Source organism: Dasypus novemcinctus, chromosome 12 (assembly GCF_030445035.2).
Source record: "Dasypus novemcinctus isolate mDasNov1 chromosome 12, mDasNov1.1.hap2, whole genome shotgun sequence".
NCBI classification, from domain to species: domain Eukaryota; kingdom Metazoa; phylum Chordata; class Mammalia; order Cingulata; family Dasypodidae; genus Dasypus; species Dasypus novemcinctus.
In genome coordinates, this window is record NC_080684.1 from 6,161,057 (window position 1) to 6,181,658 (window position 20,602).

Here is a 20,602-nt window from a genome sequence, read left to right on the forward strand (position 1 = left end):
TTGCTGGTAGGAGTGGAGCACCAAAGTTAATTAATTGAGAAAACGTTTATTGAGTGCTGAACATTTTAAAATGCAAAGATGTCTGTTAAACAGTCCATGCTCTTAAGGAACTCACAGTCTAATCAGAGATGGGCACAAAGCAAACGGTAAGGCAGTGTGATAAGATCAGTGATGAACTCAACATAGGCTACCATAGGCACATGGAGGAGGTATGGAACCCATCTGTGAACTTGAGTCTGTGATCTCGTCTTCCATCACTTGATATAGCCACGTCCTCTTCTGGTTGCCATCAAGAATTGAATGTCTTGCTGAGCTACAATAGCCCCATGCATGAAAAGATAAGGAACTCAAAGATCATCTTGTTTGCAAAAGTTGTTCTTCGGATATTTTTATGTTTTGCTCAGTTTGGGGGATTTCATTATATATATTTGTCAAAGATTTTATTTAGATCTTTTAGGAGGCCAATTCAGAGGCCACATTGCAGCTTCATTTTAAATCTCACTTTTAACAGTTATAACTCCATTGCACCTGGTAAAAAAACATAGCTTCAATTATCATATTACCAAGGGGGTGGGGAGGGGTGGGCTTGTGCTGACTGAAGGCAAGGGAGAAATAGTTAAAGGCTTTTATCTCCATGTGATATTAGGAAATGGTATTTTTTCAGGCGGGTACAACTGAGTTATTTAAGCAGTGAAAGGTCCATGGTTCCTTCTCTGGAGGTCCTTTCATTTTAAATTTCTCTTTTCTGAAGTAGTACGTCTCTGAAATGATAGCTTTCTTTTTTCTTCTCAAGCTTCCCCATTCTGGAAATGGAGGGACTGAAAATAAAAAAAATATCGTTTTATTCCTGGCATGTGCTATAGGACCTAGGGATTGCATTTCAAAAAATATTTGAGCTGGTGTGGTGGACTGAATTGTACCCCAGGTTGGACATGTTCTTGGTCTTGGTCTGCCTTCTGGTAGGTATGGACCCCTTATAAATAGGATCTCTTTAAGAAGTAATTTTAGTTAAGATGTGGCCCAACTGGATGAGAGTGGGCCGTAATCTGGATTACTGGGATTCTTTATAAGCAGAAGAAATTCAGACAAAGGGGGGAAAAAAGCCATGGGGAGGAGCACCGTACTAGAGGGGAGTCAATAGCAGTTGAAGATCAACAGACCTTGACAGAGAAAGGAGAGGACCTTGCTGTGAGCTGGGAAGGCCAGGTGACCCAAGGGCTGCCAGCCAGCTAGAACACTACTAACCCTGGAAGGAAGCAAACCTTCTTGCCCCAGAAACCGTGAGCCAGCACATTTCTGTGGTATAAGCCAAAACCAATGTGTGTTATTTGTGATAGCAGCCTAGAAAAACTAAGACAGATGGTTAATTAGGGATACTTGGTGATAGTTAAACTGGAAACCTAAAGTGATAGGATGGGTCTTGGTAAATAAATTAATGAATTCTTTGAATAGATATGCTCATATAGAAAAATCTTGTCATAAAAATATTCTGGGAATATTTTTATTTAAAGTGACATAAAATTCCTAAGTAGATGAGACTCTCATAACAGAAAAATGTGTGAATATGTACAACAGGAATATTTTAAAATAAAAAAAAATACATCCAATTTTTTAAAAGAGGAAAACTTTTTTTGTATGTGTGTATAAATGGGTATGAGTGTAGAGAGACCTGGGAAGGCAGAACTTCACGGGCTCATTCTTATTAAGTGCCACTCATAGGAGATCCATAGTACAGGAAGTTATTAGGAGATCTTAAAAAAAGTGGAGATTAATTCCTAGTGAATTGATTTTTTTGGTGTAAAGGGATAAGAAATGGAACCTCCAGCTTTCAGCTCTTGGTATCTTTGGCTCTGCTACAGGTTTCACTGGCTGCCCATCTCAGCCAAGATTATGCCAGACCCATAGGCTGTATGGGTCAAGTATATAACAGAGCCTAGGAGGCCTCACTCTCCATTTAAGCTAAGACTCCATATCATATACTAACAACAGGTAGGATGATGTCTCTCTCAACTACTTTCTTGTATTTTCTCTTTTTTTTTTAAGGCAGCAACAGGAACTGAACCTGGGTCCTCCCATGTGGGAAGCAGGTGCTTAACCACATGAGCCACATCTTCTCACTGTACTTCCTCTTTTGATATCAATTATGTTAACTATGGAAATGAGTAGAAAATAAGTCCCAATTTTCCAAAGTATGTGCTAAAAAATGTTAAGTCTGATGGAAAAAAAGTCACAGCATAAAAGTTTGAGAAACCCTATGTTAAACAAAGGCAAGTTTAACTTAAGAGCAAGTTCACTTACTGCAGGAATTTTCCAGCTCTTAATATGTATCACCAGACTCTAAGCTGGTAAGGATGAGAATATAGTGCTTCTAATGTTTAGTTTACTAAAGAATCAGTAGTAAAATTAGTTTGTTCTATACAATAGATTCTAGCAATACACTATCCATTTACCTTAAAACAAAAAACATTTTCTTCCTTCCCCTGAGCAAGCAGGAGGAATTGTTGGGTGCAAGAATGTTTTAAGATCCCTATACCTTTGGGCACTGTTTCTTTCATAAACTTCATTCCACATCTTATCAAAACTTAAAATATAATCAACTGTTATTAAACAATACGGTTTTGCTATATATAATTTTAAGGATTTCAGAAGGTTGCTTTTCTGACTGTAATATAAAATTAATAAATTAAGGCATTACAGTGAAAAATCTGATTAAGGAAAGGACTGATCATAAAGAGTGTTGGCCAACAGCATTAAGAAACAAGGTCATCAAGGAAACATACATTGGCAGAAACCATTGAAAAACCACTGGAACTTCTGGTAAGATGGAGGAGTAGAAAGATATGGGACTCACTTCTCTCCTAGAAAAATGGCTAGAGGAAAGGCAGAAAGGGCCTAGAAAAAATGTTCTAGGGTTTAGGACACCAGGGGAAGTCTGGACTGTGTCCAGAAGAGAGGGGCGATGGAAAAAAATCATGATGGCAAACTGAGTTAAAAGTGGCAGCTGCAATGGCTGCAGGTTTCCCCCACACTATAGATACTTCTGAATTCTGAGGTCTCCTGGCCTGCAGCTATAGACAGAGGGGAACCCAGGGATCCATCTCCCCAGGAAAGGGGAGAAAGGCGAACACAGCCTAAGGCTGACTCAGCTTTTGACCCACAAATTTGATCTGCTGTGTCTCAAGAGCCCTTCCAAGCTGGGTGGGGCCGGGCCACTGTTTGCCTTGAGGAGCCAGCACAGGACGAAAGAGATCTGACCAGCCCTCTCAATATCCTTTTCACTGATCGGGACTGGTTGTTGAGGGTGCAGAGAGGAGTGGAATTATTTCACTCCCAGTAAAGAGAGGGGCCTGCCAACAAAGGTTGGAGAACTGTCTCAGAGAATTTAAATTACGAGGCTCTGAGCCTCCAGGCAGGATCCTCTATCACATTGATCCAGTCCATGTCACAAGGTACACACTCTGACGACCAGGCTTTGAACTGAGAGGCCTGCCAAAGAGTGCCATCTGCTGGCAGGCCAAGGAAGTGATGTGAGGGAATTAAAAGTAAATAAGTCAGAGAGGATTTTTCCAGCTTTTACGTCCTCCCTCATCAAAGCCCTTGGAAATGGGTCTGCAACTGATTACTGGGTCGAGAGTCCAGATTTGAGCAACTAACAGGGACAATCCTAAAGACTCAGAACAGGTTGAACCAAGAATCAAAGAATAGGGAAGTGGATGTGACTCAAGTGATTGGACCCTGTCTACTGTATGGGAGGTCCCAGGTTTGATTCTCAAGGCCTCCCAGTGAAAGCGAGCTGTCCAGCACAGATAGCTGCCCCACGTGGACAGCTGGCCTGCACAGAGAGCTGGCACAACAAGATGATGCAACAAAGGAGACACAGAGGAGGGACAGTGGAAGACATGGCTAACCAGGGAGCTGAGGTGGCTCAAGTGACTGCATGCCTCTCTTCACATTAAAGGTCCTAGGATCAGTTCCCAGTGTCTCCAGAAAAGAAGACAAGCAGACACAGAGCACATGGCAAATGGACACAGAGAGCAGACAGTAAGCACAAATACACAGTGGGGAGGGGGATAAATAAATAAAAATAAATCTTTAAAAAAAAGAACCAAAGAACAGCAGTAATACACAGACTTCAGCCACTAAATCCCTACTAAAAAGAGAGAAATTGAGCATCTGAATAAAATCACCATCCTAATCAGATACCTAGATATCAGCAAAAAATTACAAACCATAAAGAAAATGGAAGACATGGCCCAAATAACAAAATATATCAAAGCCACAGATGAGACAGAGGATTTGAGACAACTAAGCAGTGAGATTCACACAAATTTCCAAAATCAAATTAATGAGTTGAAAAACAATATGGCTAAAGAGGTAAAGGACATCAGGAAGACACTGAGTAAGCCAAAGAAAAATTTGAAAATCTGAATAGAAAAGTATCAGAACTCATGGGAATGAAAGACATGATAGGTGAGACAAAACCAAATTAGAGGCATACAACAGCAGCCTTGAAATGATAGAAGAAAGAATAAGTGATACAGAAGACAAAACAGGTAAAATTGAAAGGAGAAGAGAACAGAAAGAAAAAATGGAAAATTTAAGCAGGGACTCAGAGAGTTGAATGATAACATGAAACACAACAACATATGTGTCATGGGATTTCCAGAAGGACGAGAGAAAGGAAAGGGGGTAGAATGACTATTTGAGGAAATAATAACTGAAAATTTCCCAGCTCATGGAAGAAATAAAATTACACATCAATGGAGTGCTGTGAACCCCAATCAGAATAAATGCAAATAGATCTACTCCAAGACACATACTACTCAGAATGTCAAACGTCAAAATAAAGAAAAAATTCTGAGAGCAGGCAAGGGAGAAGCAAACCACTATATACAAGGAATGCCAAGTAAGACAGTGCAGATTTCTTATCAGAAACCATGGAGGTGAGAAGATACAATTAGGATACTGAAAGAAAAAAACTGCTAGCTGAGAATTCTGTATCCAGCAAAATAGTCTTGCAAATAAGAAGGTAAGTTTAAAATATTCACAAAAAAACAGAAACTAAGAGAGTTTGTCTCTGATATACACATACAATGGACTATTACTCATGTGTAAGAAGGAATGCAGTATTAACACACGGGATACCATGGATGCACCTTGAAGACCTTACATTGAGTGAAGCAAGCCAGGCACTAAAGGGCAAATATTACATGACCTCACTGATATGATTTAAACAAATTGGGCAGACATACAGAGCTATAGTTTGGAATATAGGTTATCAGGAGACAAAGTGTGTAGAGGGTTGTGAGCCAATGTCCATATGGGCAAAATCTATGATAAGGCAGAAGGGTGTAGTTGTGCAGTGGATGGGCATGATGATGGGGCAGTGATGCTACTGGGTTGGGCAGTGCTGGTCTGTGCGGGGGGTGGGGAGTAGGTTATACTGTCCATAGAACTGGGAGGAGGGTCAGGGAAGAAAGCAGATGAACTCTGAGGATTTGCAAGTATGTGGTTGAAACTACAATGTTGGAAATGTTCTTTTGGAGAATACGGCAGGGGAGTGTTACTGGTTTAGGGTATTAGATATGGGGTGCATGTGGGATAGGACACACTTGGGGCAGGCTTCTAGGGAGTATGTGAATGTTCATCCTGTCATAGTTCATTGTTTCAGTGGGTGGAGACCCACAAAATGAATGGGAAGGTGTTACACTCCCATCCTTGGGAGTCCTGCTATGTTCTCAAATAGAGGGGTGGGAGTCTTTCCAGAGCATAGGTGGTACCTAATAGGGGAGGACAGACCAGTATGTCAAGCCCTCAATGCTGTTACAAGAAACTATGAATCTAATCTTGTTCTTCAAGGAGTGAAGCTTGGTGGTTGCCATGGGTCCTGAGGGGAGGAGAAAGGAGGAATAGAATAGATGGAGCATGGGACATTTTGGGGGCATTGGAATTGTTCTATGTGATCTTGCAATGCTGGATAAAGGCCATGTTAAATTTCATCAAAATTTATAAAAGCATATGATCCAAAATGTAAACCATAATGTAAATCACTGACTATGGTTTGTAGCAATGCTTCAATATTTGTACATCAGTTGTAACAAATGTACCATCCACATGTAAATTTTATTATTAGGGGAAGGGAGAAATGTCAGAGGATATTAGTATATGAGAAACTGCTATATTCTGTATGTGACTTTTCTGTAACCTAAAGCTTAAATGGAAAATATAAGCACTGGGAAAATAAATGGAAGAAAATGTCACTGTACATACAAGACAATGTACTTTATAATGATGAAAGAAATGCCAAAAATTTATGAAAATTTGATTTATTTTTTTATGTCAAAATTAAAAATTTTTAATGTATCTTTTTTTTTTTCTTGTCAGCAGCATGGGAAATCTTTGTCTCTTTTTGTTGCATCATCTTACTGTGTCAGCTGTCTGTGTGTGTGGCACCACTCCTGGGAAGGCTGCACTTTTTTTGCACTGGGCGGCTCTCCTTACGGGGCGCACTCCTTGAGCCTGGGGCTCCCCTATGCAGGGGACACCCCTGTGTAGCATGGCACCCCTTGCATTCATCAGCACTGCATGTGGGCCAGCTCATCACACAGGTCAGGAGGCTCTGGGTTTGAACCTGAACCTCCCATGTGGTAGGCAGATGCTCTATCTGTTAAGCCAAATCCACTTCCCATCTTTTTTATTATTATATTTCTTAAAAGATATATAAATCACACAAAATGTTGCCTTGAAATATATAAGGTTCCCATATACTCCACTCACCACACTACTTCCCACTCCTCCCACATCAACAACCTCTTTCATTAGTGTGGTACATTCATTGCATTTGATGAGTACATTTTGGAGCATTGCCACACAGCAGGGATTATAGTTTATGTTGTAGTTTACACTCTCTTCCAGTCCATTCAGTGGATTATGGCAGGATATATATAATGTCCTGCATCTGTACCTGCAATATCATTTAGGACAACTCCAAGTCCTGAAAATGCCCAATATCACACCTCTTTTTTCCCTCTCCCTGCCTTCAGCAAATCCCGTGGCCACTGCCTCCACATCAGTGATATAATTTCTTCCATTGCTAGAATTACAATAATTCTATAGTAGAATACCAGTAAGTCCATTCTAATCCATATTTTATTCCTCCATCCTGAGGATCCTGGGATGGTGATGTTCACTCCACCTCTAAATTGAGAGGGGGCTTAGATGCCACATGGCTGATGGATGGAATTCTCCTGCTTGCAGCTGCAGACTCTCGGTTCCCTGGTGTGGAGATTGACCATCCACACCTCCCTGTTAGCTGACCTGGGAAAGTCCAATGAACTGGAGAGTAAGTGTTGCAACTCTGCTGAGGCTCAGGGCCTAGCTGGCACATAGACAGCCCAGAGAGTCAACACCAACCCCAACGCCAACCACAGGTTCAGTAAAAGTGACAGAAGAGACATGCATAGAGAGGTCACATCTGAGTCCAACTCCCTCACCCTCAGAAGCACGAATTCCAAAGTAGGACCCACTGGCAAGGCACTGAACTCCAGAGCTATCTACTACGACTTAGAACCCGTGTGTCTCCATAGCCCTCAGAAGCACCACTACCTGGGGATGTATCTACTTTGGCTGTCTCTGGGATCCTGCTGAGACGTGCATAAGCGCGACCCCTCTGATGACCTCCTGACTCATTTTGAAGTCTCTTACCCAAATACACTAATTGGTCTTTTTAATGAAGGTTTTTTTTCTAGTTGCATCACCAGCTGGTGATTGGTGGTAATCGCTCGGCGCCAGGAAGGCTCATCCCCAGGAGTCATACTCCCATGCTGAGTTTATATGCTGAGTTTGGCTTAAAGAGTGGCCACATTTGAGCAACATGGAGGCTCTAAGGAGGTAATTCTTAGGCATCCTGCAGATCTAGGCTTGGTTGAAATTTCAAGGACACAGGCTCATAAGTAGAGCCCCCTCTTAATTTAGAGGTGGAGTGGACATCGCCATCCCAGGGTCCGCAGGATGGAAGAATAAAATATGGATTAGAGTGGACTTACTGGTATTCTACTATAGAACTCTTGTGACTATATCAATGGAAGAAATTGTATCATTGATACGGAGACAGTGGCCATGGAAGTTGCTGAGGGCAGGTAGAGGGAAGGAGAGATGTGATATGGGGGCATTTATGGGACTTGGAGTTGTCCTGAATGATATTGCAGGGACAGAAGCAGGACATTATATATCCTGCCATAACCCACTGAATGGATTGGGGGAGAGTGTAAACTACAATGTAAACTATAATCCATGTGATGCAGCAGTGCTCCAAAGTGTATTCGCCAAATGCAATGAATATACCACAATGATGAAAGAGGTTATTGATGGTTTAGGAGTGTGTGTGAGGGGGTGGGGAGTTGGGTATATGGAAACCTCTTATATTTTTTAATATAACATTTTGTGTGATCTAGGTATCTTTATAAAAAAAGATTTTAAAAATTTGCTGAAGAAAAAACAAAGAGAGGACTACAAGTGTTGCAGAGAATGTGGAGGAATGGGAAACCCTCATCCACTCTGGTGGGAATGTAGAAGGATCCAGCCATTCTGGAGGACAGTTTGGTGGTTCCTCAGAAAAAAATCTAGTTATAGATTTTCCATATGAATCAGCAATTCCACTGTTGGGTGTATACCCAGAAGAACAGAAAACAAGGATACGAACCAATATATGCACACCAATGTTCACAGCGGCATTATTCACTATTGCCAAAAGTTGGAATCAACCCAAATGCCCATCAACAGATGAATGGCTAAACAAAATGTGGTATATACACATCATGGAATACTACTCAGCTGTAAGAAGGAATACAGTACTAAAACATAGGGTAACATGGATGTATCTTGAGGACCTCATGTTGAGTGAAGCAAGTCAGGCATTGAAGGACAAATACTACATGACCTCTCTGATATGAATTAAGCAAATCAAGCTGTCTCAGAGAGCTAGAGACTGGAAGATAGGCTTACAGGAAATGGCAGGCGGGGGGAGAGAAAGGTTGTGAACCAATGCCCACACAGGCAAAATCTATGATAAAGTGGAGGTAAGTAGTTGTCCAGTGAAGAGATAAGATGGGGGCATTAGGGATACTATTGGGTTGGGCTTGAGGGGGGCCTGGATTGGAAGGATGGGTCAGATGGTCCAAGGAATTGGCGGGACTGTTGGGGGAGAGCAAATGAACAAAAGAGATTGTTGGGTATGTGTTTGAAACTAATGTTGAGAAAACTCTTTAGAAAATATCAGGAAGGGTTACTGGTTTAAGGTATTCGATGGGGAGCATCTGGCACAGGGTGCAACTGGGGCAGGCTTCTAGGGAGTGTGTGAGTGCTCATCATGTCATAGGTGTTATATTAGTGTGTGGAGACCCATACAATTAGCAGGAAGGTGTTATGACCCCATCCTGGGGAGGCCTGATGTTCTCAGAGGGGAGAGTGCCTCTCAAGAGCGAGTGGCTCCCATTGGGGGAGGACAAAACTAGTGTGTCAAGCCCTCGACATTGTTGCAAGTATCTATGAATCTTGTCCTTTAAGCAGTGAAGCTTTATTGTCACGGTGGGCCCTGAGGGGTGGTGGAGAGAGGAATAGAATAGTTGGAAGAGGGGTTAACAGAGGGGCAATGGAAGTGTTCTGCATGATCCTGCAATGATGGATACAGGCCATGTTAAATATCACCAAAAATTTATAAAGGTGTATAGTCTAAAATGTAAACCATAATGCAACCAAAAATTTATAAAAGTGTACAGTCTAAAATGTAAACCATAATGTAAACTATAATGGAGCCATGGTTAGTAGCTCTGTTTCAATATCTGTACATCAGTTGCAGCAAATGTAACATCCACAGGTAAAAAGATCATTGCTGGAGAAGGGGGAATGGGTTTGATGTTGGGTATATGGGAGTTCCCTATATTCTATATGTGACTTTACTGTGACATAAAACTTTTTTGAAGACATGGTGAAAAAAAAAAAAAAAAGGATATAGGCACTGAGGAAGAAATGGAAGAGATTGCCTTGCCACTGTACATACGGGGCAATAACTATTATAGTGACGAAAAGTAAAACTTGAAAAAAAATTTTAATATTTTTCACTTTTTTAATACCACAAGTTAGTTTTTACTTTATTTCATCTTCTCTATATATTATGTATTCTACTTCTAAACCTATCATCTACTTTAAACCTATTGTTACTACTTCATTTTCCTATTAATTGAATCTGGCAATATATTAGACCTCATTTTTGAAAAAGTTTTGGATCACAGAAGGGTTCAGCTAGGGTAGGGGAGGAGCACTGATGTGGGGTGTCACTGAAGCGGGATGCATGGGCAGGAGGGAGTTTTCCAGGGCATGCATATAGGGTAAATAGATATGTTCAGATGTTCGTTGGGTATTGACATAGGAGTAGAGTTTCACACGACAACCAAGGGAGGGCCGAGTTCCCATTCTCGGAAACTCTGTCGCACTCCCCAGTGGAGCAGCAACAACCCCCAACGTACAAGAGCAAAGACCAGTGGAGAAGGATGGTCCAGCGATGGGCCCTTGATACTGATGACTATGCTTATGAGCCTTATGACTCTGGTCCTCTGTTTTTTTAATAGCTGCCAGGCTAAGATGGTTTCTCATTGTAGTTTTGATTTGCATTTCCCTAATTGCAGGAATGTTTTCATGTGCTTTTTGGCCACTTGTATTTATTCTTTGGAGAAGTATCTGTTCAAATCTCTTGCCCATTTTTAAAATGAGTGCTGTCTTTTTATTTTCGAGATATTGCTGGAAATATGCTGGATATTAGGCTTCAATAAGATATATGGCTACCAAATATTTTCTCCCATTGGGTAGGCTGTCTTTTCACTTCCTTGATAAACTCCTCTGAGGTGCAAAAGGCTTTAATTTTGAGGAGGTCCCATTTTTCTGCTTTTTCTTTCACTGCTCGTGTTTGTATGTGAGCTTCATGAAGCCATTTCCGATTACAAGGTCCTGTTGATGCTTGCCTATGTTGTCTTTCAAAGTCTCTATGGTCTTGGCTCTTATATTTAGATCTTTGATCCATCTTGAGTTGATTTTTGTATAAGGTGTGAGATGGTTTCCTCTCTCATTCTTTTGCATATGGATATCCAGTTCTCCAGGCACCATTTGTTGAAGAGGCCGTTCTCTCCCAGTTGAGTGGGCTTGGTGGCCTTGTCTAATACCAGGTGACTGTGTATGTAAGGATCTGTATCAGAACTCTCAATTCGGTTCCATTGGTCGATATGTCTATCCTTGTGCCAATACCATGCTGTTTGACCACTGTAGCTTTGTATTATGTTTTAAAGTCAGGTAGTGTGATTCCTCTGATTTAATTTTTCTTTTTCAATATGTCTTGGGTTATTCAGGGGTTCTTTCCCTTCCAAATAAATTTCATAATTAGTTTTCCAGTTTATTAAAAAATGCTGTGTTGATATTTATTGGGATTGAGTTAAATCTTTAGATTAGTTTGGGTAGGATAGACATCTTAATATTTAGTCTTCCTATCCATGAACAGGGAATATTCTTCCAATTTATTTAAGTCTTCTTTGATTTCCTTTAACAGTGTTGTATAATTTTCTGTGTTTAAGTCTTTTACATCTTTAGTTAAATTTATTCCTAGGTATTTGATTTTTTAGTTACTATTGTAAATGGTAGTTTTTTCTTGATTTCTTCCTCAGGTTGCTCATTTTTGGTGTATAGAAATGCTACTGGTTTTTGTGCATTATCTTATAATCTGCAATTTTACTGAACTCATTTATAAGTTCTAGAAGTTTTGTTGTAGATTTCTCAGGGCTTTCTATGTATAGAATCATGTCACCTGCAAATAGGAAATTTGACTTCTTCCTTTTCAATTTGGATGTCTTTTATATCTGTTTCTTGCCTCAGTGCTCAAGCAAGTACTTCTAACACAATGTTAAATAGAAGGGTTGATTTTAAGATAAATTTTGTATTTTATTTATTTTTAAAACTATCATTATTATTTCATTTTCTTCTTAATTTTACTTGGTTGTTTTTATCGCTGCATTTTTTTAAGATGTTTTGGATCACAGAAGGGTTACAACTGTGGCAGGGGAGGATCATTTGTGCAGGATGCCAGTGATGGGGGACGGATGGGAGAAGTTCTCCTGGGTCATACCTATAAGCACATGAATGAGTTCAAGTGTTCATGGGGCATTTTCTTGGTGGGTGGAGATCTACACAATAACCAAAAGAATATCGAATTCCCATCCTGGGGAGTTCTGCCACATTCTCTATGGGACAGGAAGAATCCCCTGAATACAGGGGCAGTGTGTCGTGAAGGAGGATAGAACACTGACAGGCCCTTAATATGGATGGCTGTACTTATGAACCTTTCCTTTAAAACTGAAACTTAACCTAGTATTATAGGCTGCCTAAGAGATACCTCCTGAGAGCCTCCTTGTTGCTCAACTGTGGCTTCTCTCTGAGCCAAACTTAGCATATACATGTATTACCTCCCCCCAACCATGGGACATGACTCCGGGGGTAAATTATAAATTATAATCTGTACTTAGTGACAATGCTCCAATATGTGTTCATCAACTGTAACAAATGTATCCACTAATGAAGGATTTGTTAATTTGGGAAAGTGTGGGAAGGGTAGGGAGTGGGGCATATGAGAATCCCCTACATTTTTAATGTAACATTTGTGTAATCTAAGTATCTTTTTTAATAAATTAAAAAGTATATTAAAAATAAATAGTTTGTTAAAAAAAATCCAACTTTGCAGGAAATATTAAAGGTAACCTTATAGTCTGAAAGGTAAAGACAGGAGAGAGAAGCTTAGAGGAGAGTACAGAAGACAAGAACAGCATAAAGGATAACAAAAGAGTAAAATGACAAAAATAAGATGACATTTGAAAGCAAAGAATAAAATGGTTCAAGTAAATAATACATTTAAAGTTACAGTAATGTCATTGAATGTGAATGGATTAGACAGCCCAGTCAGAAGATAAAGGCTGACAGAATGGATAAAAAAATCATGAGCCATCCATATGCTGCCCACAGGAGACCTAACTTAGACACAAGGGTACAAACCAGTTGAAAGTGAAAAGCTGGAAAAAGATATACCATACAATAGTAACCAAAAAAGAACAGGGGTAGCTATACTAATATCAGACAAAACAGATTTTAAATGCAAAAAAGTTAGATACCAAAGGCCATTATATATTAATAAAAGGGACAATCCACCAGGAAGATATAACAACCATAAATATCTCTTCATCTAACCAGTGTGCCCCAAAATACGTGAGGCAAACTCTGGCAAAACTGAAGGGAAAAATAGACATCTCTATAATAATCGTTGGAGACTTCAACACACCACTCACATTATTAGACAGAACAACTAGACAGAAGATCAACAAGGAAACGGAACTTGAACAATATGATAAACGAGCTAGACCCAGCAGACATATACAGAACATTGCACCCAAACTCAGCAGGTTACACACTCTTCTCAAGTACTCCTGGACCTTTTTCTAGGATAGACCACATGTTAGGGCACAATGCAAGTCCCAATAAATATAAAAAGACTGAAATTTTACACAGCACTTTCTCAGATCATAATGGAATGAAACTGGAAATCAGTAATAGATGAGAAAGGGGTAAATTCACAAATGTGTGGAGGCTGAACAACACACTCCTAAATAATCAGTAGAAGAAAAAAATGCAAGTAAAATTAGTAAATACATTAAGAGGAATGAATACGAGAACACAACTTATCAAAACTTATGGGACATGGTGAAGGCAGTCCTGAGGAGGAAATTTATAGCCCTAAATGCTTATATTTAAAAAGAAGAAAGAGCTAAAATCAAAGATCTAACTGAACAACTGGAGAAACTAGAAAAAGACAAACAAACCAGTCCTAAAGCAAGCAGAAGGAAAGAAATAACAAAGATGAGAGTAGATATAAATGAAATTGAGGACAACAACAACAAAAAACAATAGAGAAAATCAACAAAACCAAAATCTTGTTCTTTGAGAAGATCAATAAAATTCATAGTGCCTAAAGAAGTTGAATATAGATTTGCCACATGACCTGGCAATACCACTACTGGGTATTTATCCAGAAGAACTGAGAGCAGCGACACAGACAGACATCTCCACACTGGTGTTCATAGCAGCATCATTCATAATTGCCAGAGTTGTAAACAACCCAGATAACCATCAGCCAATTAATGGATAAACAGTCTGTGGTATATATACACGATGGAATATTATGCAGCTGTAAGAAGAGAAGCATATGACAATACGGATGAACCTGGAAGACATTATGTTGAATGAAGCAAGCCAGACACAAAAGGACAAGTACTGTATGATTGTGCTACTATGAAATAAATGTATTATAAAATCTCATGGACTTAATAACTAGAATATAGGTCACTAGAAAATAGAATGAGGTTAGAGAATGGAAAGCTGAGGGTTAGCTTAGGCAGAATTTGTAAAAAAGGATGTGTTCATTTTTGGTAATGATTAGGCAAGGTGAAAGCACAACATAATGTTTGTAAACTAGCATGCTATTATGTGGGTATGACAGTGGTTTAAAGGGAAGGTCTAAGTTCACATGTATTAGTAAAAGGAAAGCTAAAAAATGTAACATGGGACTGTACAGCATAGTAAAACCACATGTGAAATATGAATATGGGTAAAATTGCATATATAAAACCTTCTGTTTTTTGAAACTGAACAAATATATGTTAATACTACAGGATGTTAATATCAGACAAATATTAATTATACTAAGTAAAAGAAACCAGACACGAAGTACTACATATTGTGTGATTCCATTATATAAAATATAAATATGAATCAATTTGTAAAGATGAAATTAGATTAGCAGTTATGTAGGACCAGGGAAGGACTGCTAATGGGTGTGGAGTTTTTCTTTTTTGGAGTAATGAAATTGTTCTAAAATTTTTTGTGGTGATGAAAGCACAACACTGTGATTATGCTAAAAGCCATTGATTATATACTTTGGAGAGATCATGTGGTATGTGAACATATCTTAATAAAACTGCTCAATAAATAGATAAATAAATGTGCAAGAATAGCCAGAAATAACGGCTATCTACAGCAGGGGAAGCATATAGAGATTGAGAGGTGAAGAATTTTCTCATTTGTGTGTTTGTCTGTTTTTGTTTATTATTATTATTATTATGAAAATGCTCTAATAATGATTGAAATGATAAATACAGAAGTATGTGATTATACCAAATACCACTGAGTGTACACTTTGGATGAATTGTATGCTATATTAATATGTATCGATAAAATTGGTTTGTTTAAAGAAAACACCATTTAGGGTTTTACATTAATGTTACAAGATGTTAATATCAGGCAAAAATACAACCAAACCAAATTATGGACAGTGGTATACAGTATTATATTAGTAATCTTCCATTAAGCGTAAAAAAAGAAATACTAAGTGAAAGAAACTAGACAAAACATACTACATATTTTTTTACTCCATCTATATAAAATATAAATATAAATAAATTAGATGCAAAAAGAATAGAGCTATGTATGGCAGATGAAGGATAGAGAGATTGAGAGGTGATTGTCTATTTTTTGTTTATTATTATTATTATTGGGGTAATGAAAATGCTCTAATGTTTAAAGTGATGAAGGCACAACTCTGTGATTATATCAAATATCATTGATTGTACACGTTGAATGGATTGTATGCTTTATGAATATGTATCAATAAAATTTATTTAAAAATAAACACCATTTAGGGAAAAAGGTGTTCATCAAGGCCGCTGGTCACACAACTTCAGAGGGCATGGTGTACATAAACTGCCATGTGAATGGTCCCTCCTGAAATTATGTGACGTGGCATTCTGGTACTCAGGAGCAGACATATGTTGACTGGGAGGCAGGTGCATCTGTGGAAATGCAGCACTTCCACCTGGCAACACAGGAAGCCACTAAGCACTGCAATCAAACCACCAGCCAGCTCTGCTCTGATTCCAGGATCACTAAGCTATCTTCTGATTATAATTTGGCTTCCCACATGGCTTCCTACAGAGAAAGAATATGATGGCCAGAGAAGTGAGCATCTCTCCTCTTGGCGATTATTTTCTCATTGTAAATTAAATCAGCAACTGCACTCTGATATTAACCACTAGTCCACTGAAAGTTTTGTTATAGCGAATATAAATCCCAAGTTTGAACTAGTCCAAATGACAGACAAGACCAAAATTTTAGTTTGAAAATTTGAAGATCAGACCCTTGCATGTGCTGACTTTACAAATAGAGTACAATTTTGTAAAGCTTCCAAGGAACAGCAAGAGGGCCTCAACTGGCACTGCAGTGGTTCGAACACCTTTCAATTAAAATGGGGTCATACTCTGAGTAGTAAATAATAAACTATTTTCAAGGATAATCTGACAAATAAAGGCAGTTGGAAGGGAAATGAAATTTAATATCAATTGCATATACAAAGATGCTTAAAATTACATTTTTCATTAAATCTCACAGTCTTAGGTATGTTAATGTTATTCCCAACTTAATGAAAAAGTAACAGATGATCAGTGAGATCCCTGATCTGCCTAAAGCCACACAGCAACTGGGAGAAGCCAGAAGTGGATCACAGGATTACAGGTTTTGCATCATGTGTGTACACCAACACTATGATAGTAAAGAAACTGGATGATATTAATAAATCTGACTGAAGAGTGGGGAAATAGCTGAAAGAAGAGAAAACTGGAACATATTAAGAAAGTAAGGGCCTCCTAGCTTTATTGAAATAAATAATGAGGTGTTTAGATCTATACTAATGAGTGGGAATGAACAACAAACACTGTAATAAGAATAATGTTCTCCTCCATCAAAATGTGTGTGATTACTAACTTATTTAATGTATATTGGTTGCAACTTGAAGTTAATCATTGGTGTGTTTATCTACTCCCTTATAATCTTTTATGATCAATTAGTTTATAAATAATTGGGGACATACCCATATAATATAGCAGAAACAGATTTGTGGATAAATGGACTATGAATTGCACGCAATGATTCATACAAAAACTTGGAAAAAGTAATTCTTAGTAGATAGTTCAGGATATACACTTAAAAAATCAGGAAAAAATAATTCTTAGTAGATAGTTCAGGATATCACTTAAAAAAATCAGGAAATTATTAACCTAGAGGATAGCCAGTCAGGAAAGTGTCAATTTAAAAGGAAATGTGTGGCATTTTCAGTGTCAGAGGCTCAGTTAGAAAATGACTACCCCAGCTGGTACTCTATTGCCATCCACTAATCAGAAACTTGGCAAAAGCGAGTTCACACCGATCGCAGCATGGTTGCTTTTGACTGGAAATGCCATTGCGGTAGTTTTAATTAGAGACATGTCAAGTAACTCAGTGTTAACAGTGGTGTGGAAGAATCAGCAATGGTTACAGTTTGAAACCCTCTGTGGACATTTACACCATGTATGGAAGTCTCTTGGAAACATTTTTGTGAGCTGAAAATAATTCATATTATGTCTGCTGGTCATTAAGTCATGTCCCATTGTGTTAATGCCAGGACGGAATGGAAAAACAGATGTGGCAATTAAAAACTAAAAGTGATAACCATTTATTTTTGGCTCAGAATTACTACACATAGCAGCAGTTTTTTCTTCCTTAGCCAAAGAGATGGCATGTACAGAGTAACTATTATTTTCCTGCTGTTTATGAATAGTTCATGAATCATGACCAACACTCAACCACCTGCATATTTCTATTTTTAAACCACTTAAAATATACTCATTTTCTGATTTCTCTGTACTTTTGAAAAAAAAAGTATTATATGTGTTACTGTGTTTATCTAGCCATTTTGGCTAGAAAGCAAAAAGCAACTAAATAACTGAAATCGTAGCTTTGAATAAGCATTGTTCTCAAAGTGAACTTCACACGAACAGAGATAGTAAGATTGATGTTTCCCAAGTCTATATCACACTTACTGCAAAATCAAACTGGTCATACCCTTATATAATAGTAATTGATCAAATTAACTACGAATTACAAATCCACTTTGAAGAAGAACAAGAATATCATAACTATGTTTCAGCCAGTCCTACTTTTGAAGATTTCTACAAGTTAAATATTGTTAAGGATCCGCTTTTTGCAAGGATTTTGAAGATTCTTCAGGAAATTACAAGGTAAGAAACAGTTTCCACCATCTTCTAACTTACTGCAATATAGTTAGGGTGACAAGACAATAACATAAATAACTATAATTCAAAATAAAGTATGATAAAGTATATTAGAGGTAGGTTAAAAATGCTGTGTGGCACCATAATAACAAAACTCAGTAAATGCAATCCCTATAAAAAGCCCAGGTGCCTTCTTCTAAAAATTGGTAAACTGATCCTAAAATTCATATGGACATTCAAGGGACCCAGAGTAGCCAAAATAACCTTGAAAAATGAGAACAAACTTGAAGGGCTGACATTTCCCAATCTAAAAACTTACTACAAAACTACAGTAATCACAGAAGGTGGGACTGACATAAAGGAAGGCATATGGGTCAATAGTACAGAAAAGAGAGTACAGAATAAAGGATCATATTTATGGTCAATGGATTTTCTTAAAAAGGGTGTCAAGAACATTGAATGGGGAATGAATAGTCTTTTCAACAAGTGGTACTAGGATAACTGGATATCCACATGCAAAGGAATGAAGTTCTCCACCTCACACTATATATATACAAAATTAACTAAAAATGGATCAAAGACATAAATATAAGAGCCAAAACTTTTAAACTCTTAGAAGAAAATACAGGTTAAATCCTTGTGACCTTGGTTTAGACAATAATTTCTTAGATATGACATGAAAGCACAACCAGTGAAAAACAAATAGGACATTAATCAAAATGTAAAACTTTTGTACTTTAGAGGACACAACAAAGAAAATGAAAGGACGACCCACCAAATGGGGGGGCGGAATATATTTGCATATTATATATCTTCCAAGGGACTTGTATCTGGTATACATAAAGAACTCTTACAGGAGTTCCAGGAAGATGGCATCAGAGTAGGCAGTCAGGGCTCAACTCTCTTACAAAAACAATGAAGGAAGATCAATCAGCAGACCAAGACAGCTCCAGGAGGGCAAGGGAAAGAGAGACAAAGAAAGTAAAGAAACAAATGAGTTACTAAAGCCCCATGGAAGCCGGGAAGGGCCCCATTGCCCACCCGCGAAACATTATACCTGGATAAAATCCATGGCTAACTGCAGTCAACAGAAGGGAAGAGGCGTCTTCCTCCCAGACAGCTGTTACAAGAAAGCGGGAGGGTACATCAGAGGGCAGGGAATGGTTTCTCTTCAGTGAATTCGGCCGGGAGTGCCCGCTCTGAATCTTGGCTCTGGCCAGACTAAGGAACAAGGGAAAGTGAAGACAGAAACACCTCCATGAAAGGTTTGCCATTGAGCACCATCTGCTGGACGGACAGGAAACTGCAAGGGAAAAACTGCATCTTGGACTCTTTGGAATATTTTCTTTTTATTTTTTACAGAACCTTTAGATTACATAAATGTTACATCAAAAATATAGAGGATTCCCATATCCCCACCCTCTCGACCTCTCACACTTTCCCACACTAACCACATCTTTCATTAGTGTGGTGAATTTGTTACAATTGATGAACACACATTAAAACACTGTACTAACTAAAGACTATAGTTTACATTATAGTTTACACTCTGCCCTGCACAATTTTATGACAAAATATATAATGGCTTATATCAGTCATTACAGTGTCATGAAGGACAATTCCAATGTCCTAAAAATGCCCCCATGTTACACCTATTCTTCCCTCTCTGTCCACTCAGAAGCTTTGGGGGCCACTGCCTTTATATCAGTGATACAAGTCCTTTCATTGCTACAGTAATATAAATCTACTTTAGTCCATAGTTGCTTTCCCACTTATGTTTCTTCATTCCTCAGTCTTGAGGGTTTTGGGATGGTGATGCCCACCTGCCTCTGGTTGAAAAGGGGCTTAGATCCCATGGGGCAAATGAGTGGAACTGTATTGCTTGCAGTTGCAGACACTCTCCACTTCCTGGGATGGGTATTGTCCATTATCATTCCATTTATTAGTTGTTCTGGGTGAATCTGATTAACTGCTGAGTAGCTATTGCAACTCTGCTGAGATTCAGGGCCCAATTGGCATAGGAACAGAATGAAGATTTAGCCTGAAACCCTGGGAGAAAATCTGTACCCCATTAGTGAGTCCCTGGCTTGATTTTGATAACTCAAGCTGGACAATTTTAAAGACTCATAATGAATTGAACCAAAAATCAAAGAAGAGCTGTGAAAAAAAAAAAGCTGGGCAAGAGAAAAAAGTTAACCATCAAAATGAATTCATCAACATTTTCAGATACCTATACATCAGCAAAAAATGATTAGCCATACTAAAAAAAGGAAGACATGAATCAGCCAAAGGAACAAACCAAATATCCTGAAGAGATACAGGATTGATTTAAAACAACTAATCAATGATAATCACGCAAATCTCCTAAATCAATTCAAAGAGTTTAAACAAAACATGACTAAAGAGATAAGGGATAT

The 20,602-nt window shown here is 38.5% G+C and overlaps 1 long non-coding RNA gene across 1 annotated transcript; it reads right to left on the bottom strand.

The window, feature by feature from the left end:
- Window positions 1–30: 30 nt before the first annotated feature.
- On the bottom strand, window positions 31–19,391 carry LOC111759769 (uncharacterized). Its single transcript, XR_002793662.2, has 2 exons — window positions 19,243–19,391; window positions 31–818 (listed from the first exon to the last, which is right to left on the bottom strand). It is a non-coding gene; the product is annotated as an uncharacterized lncRNA (long non-coding RNA).
- Between the last annotated feature and the right edge of the window lie 1,211 nt (window positions 19,392–20,602).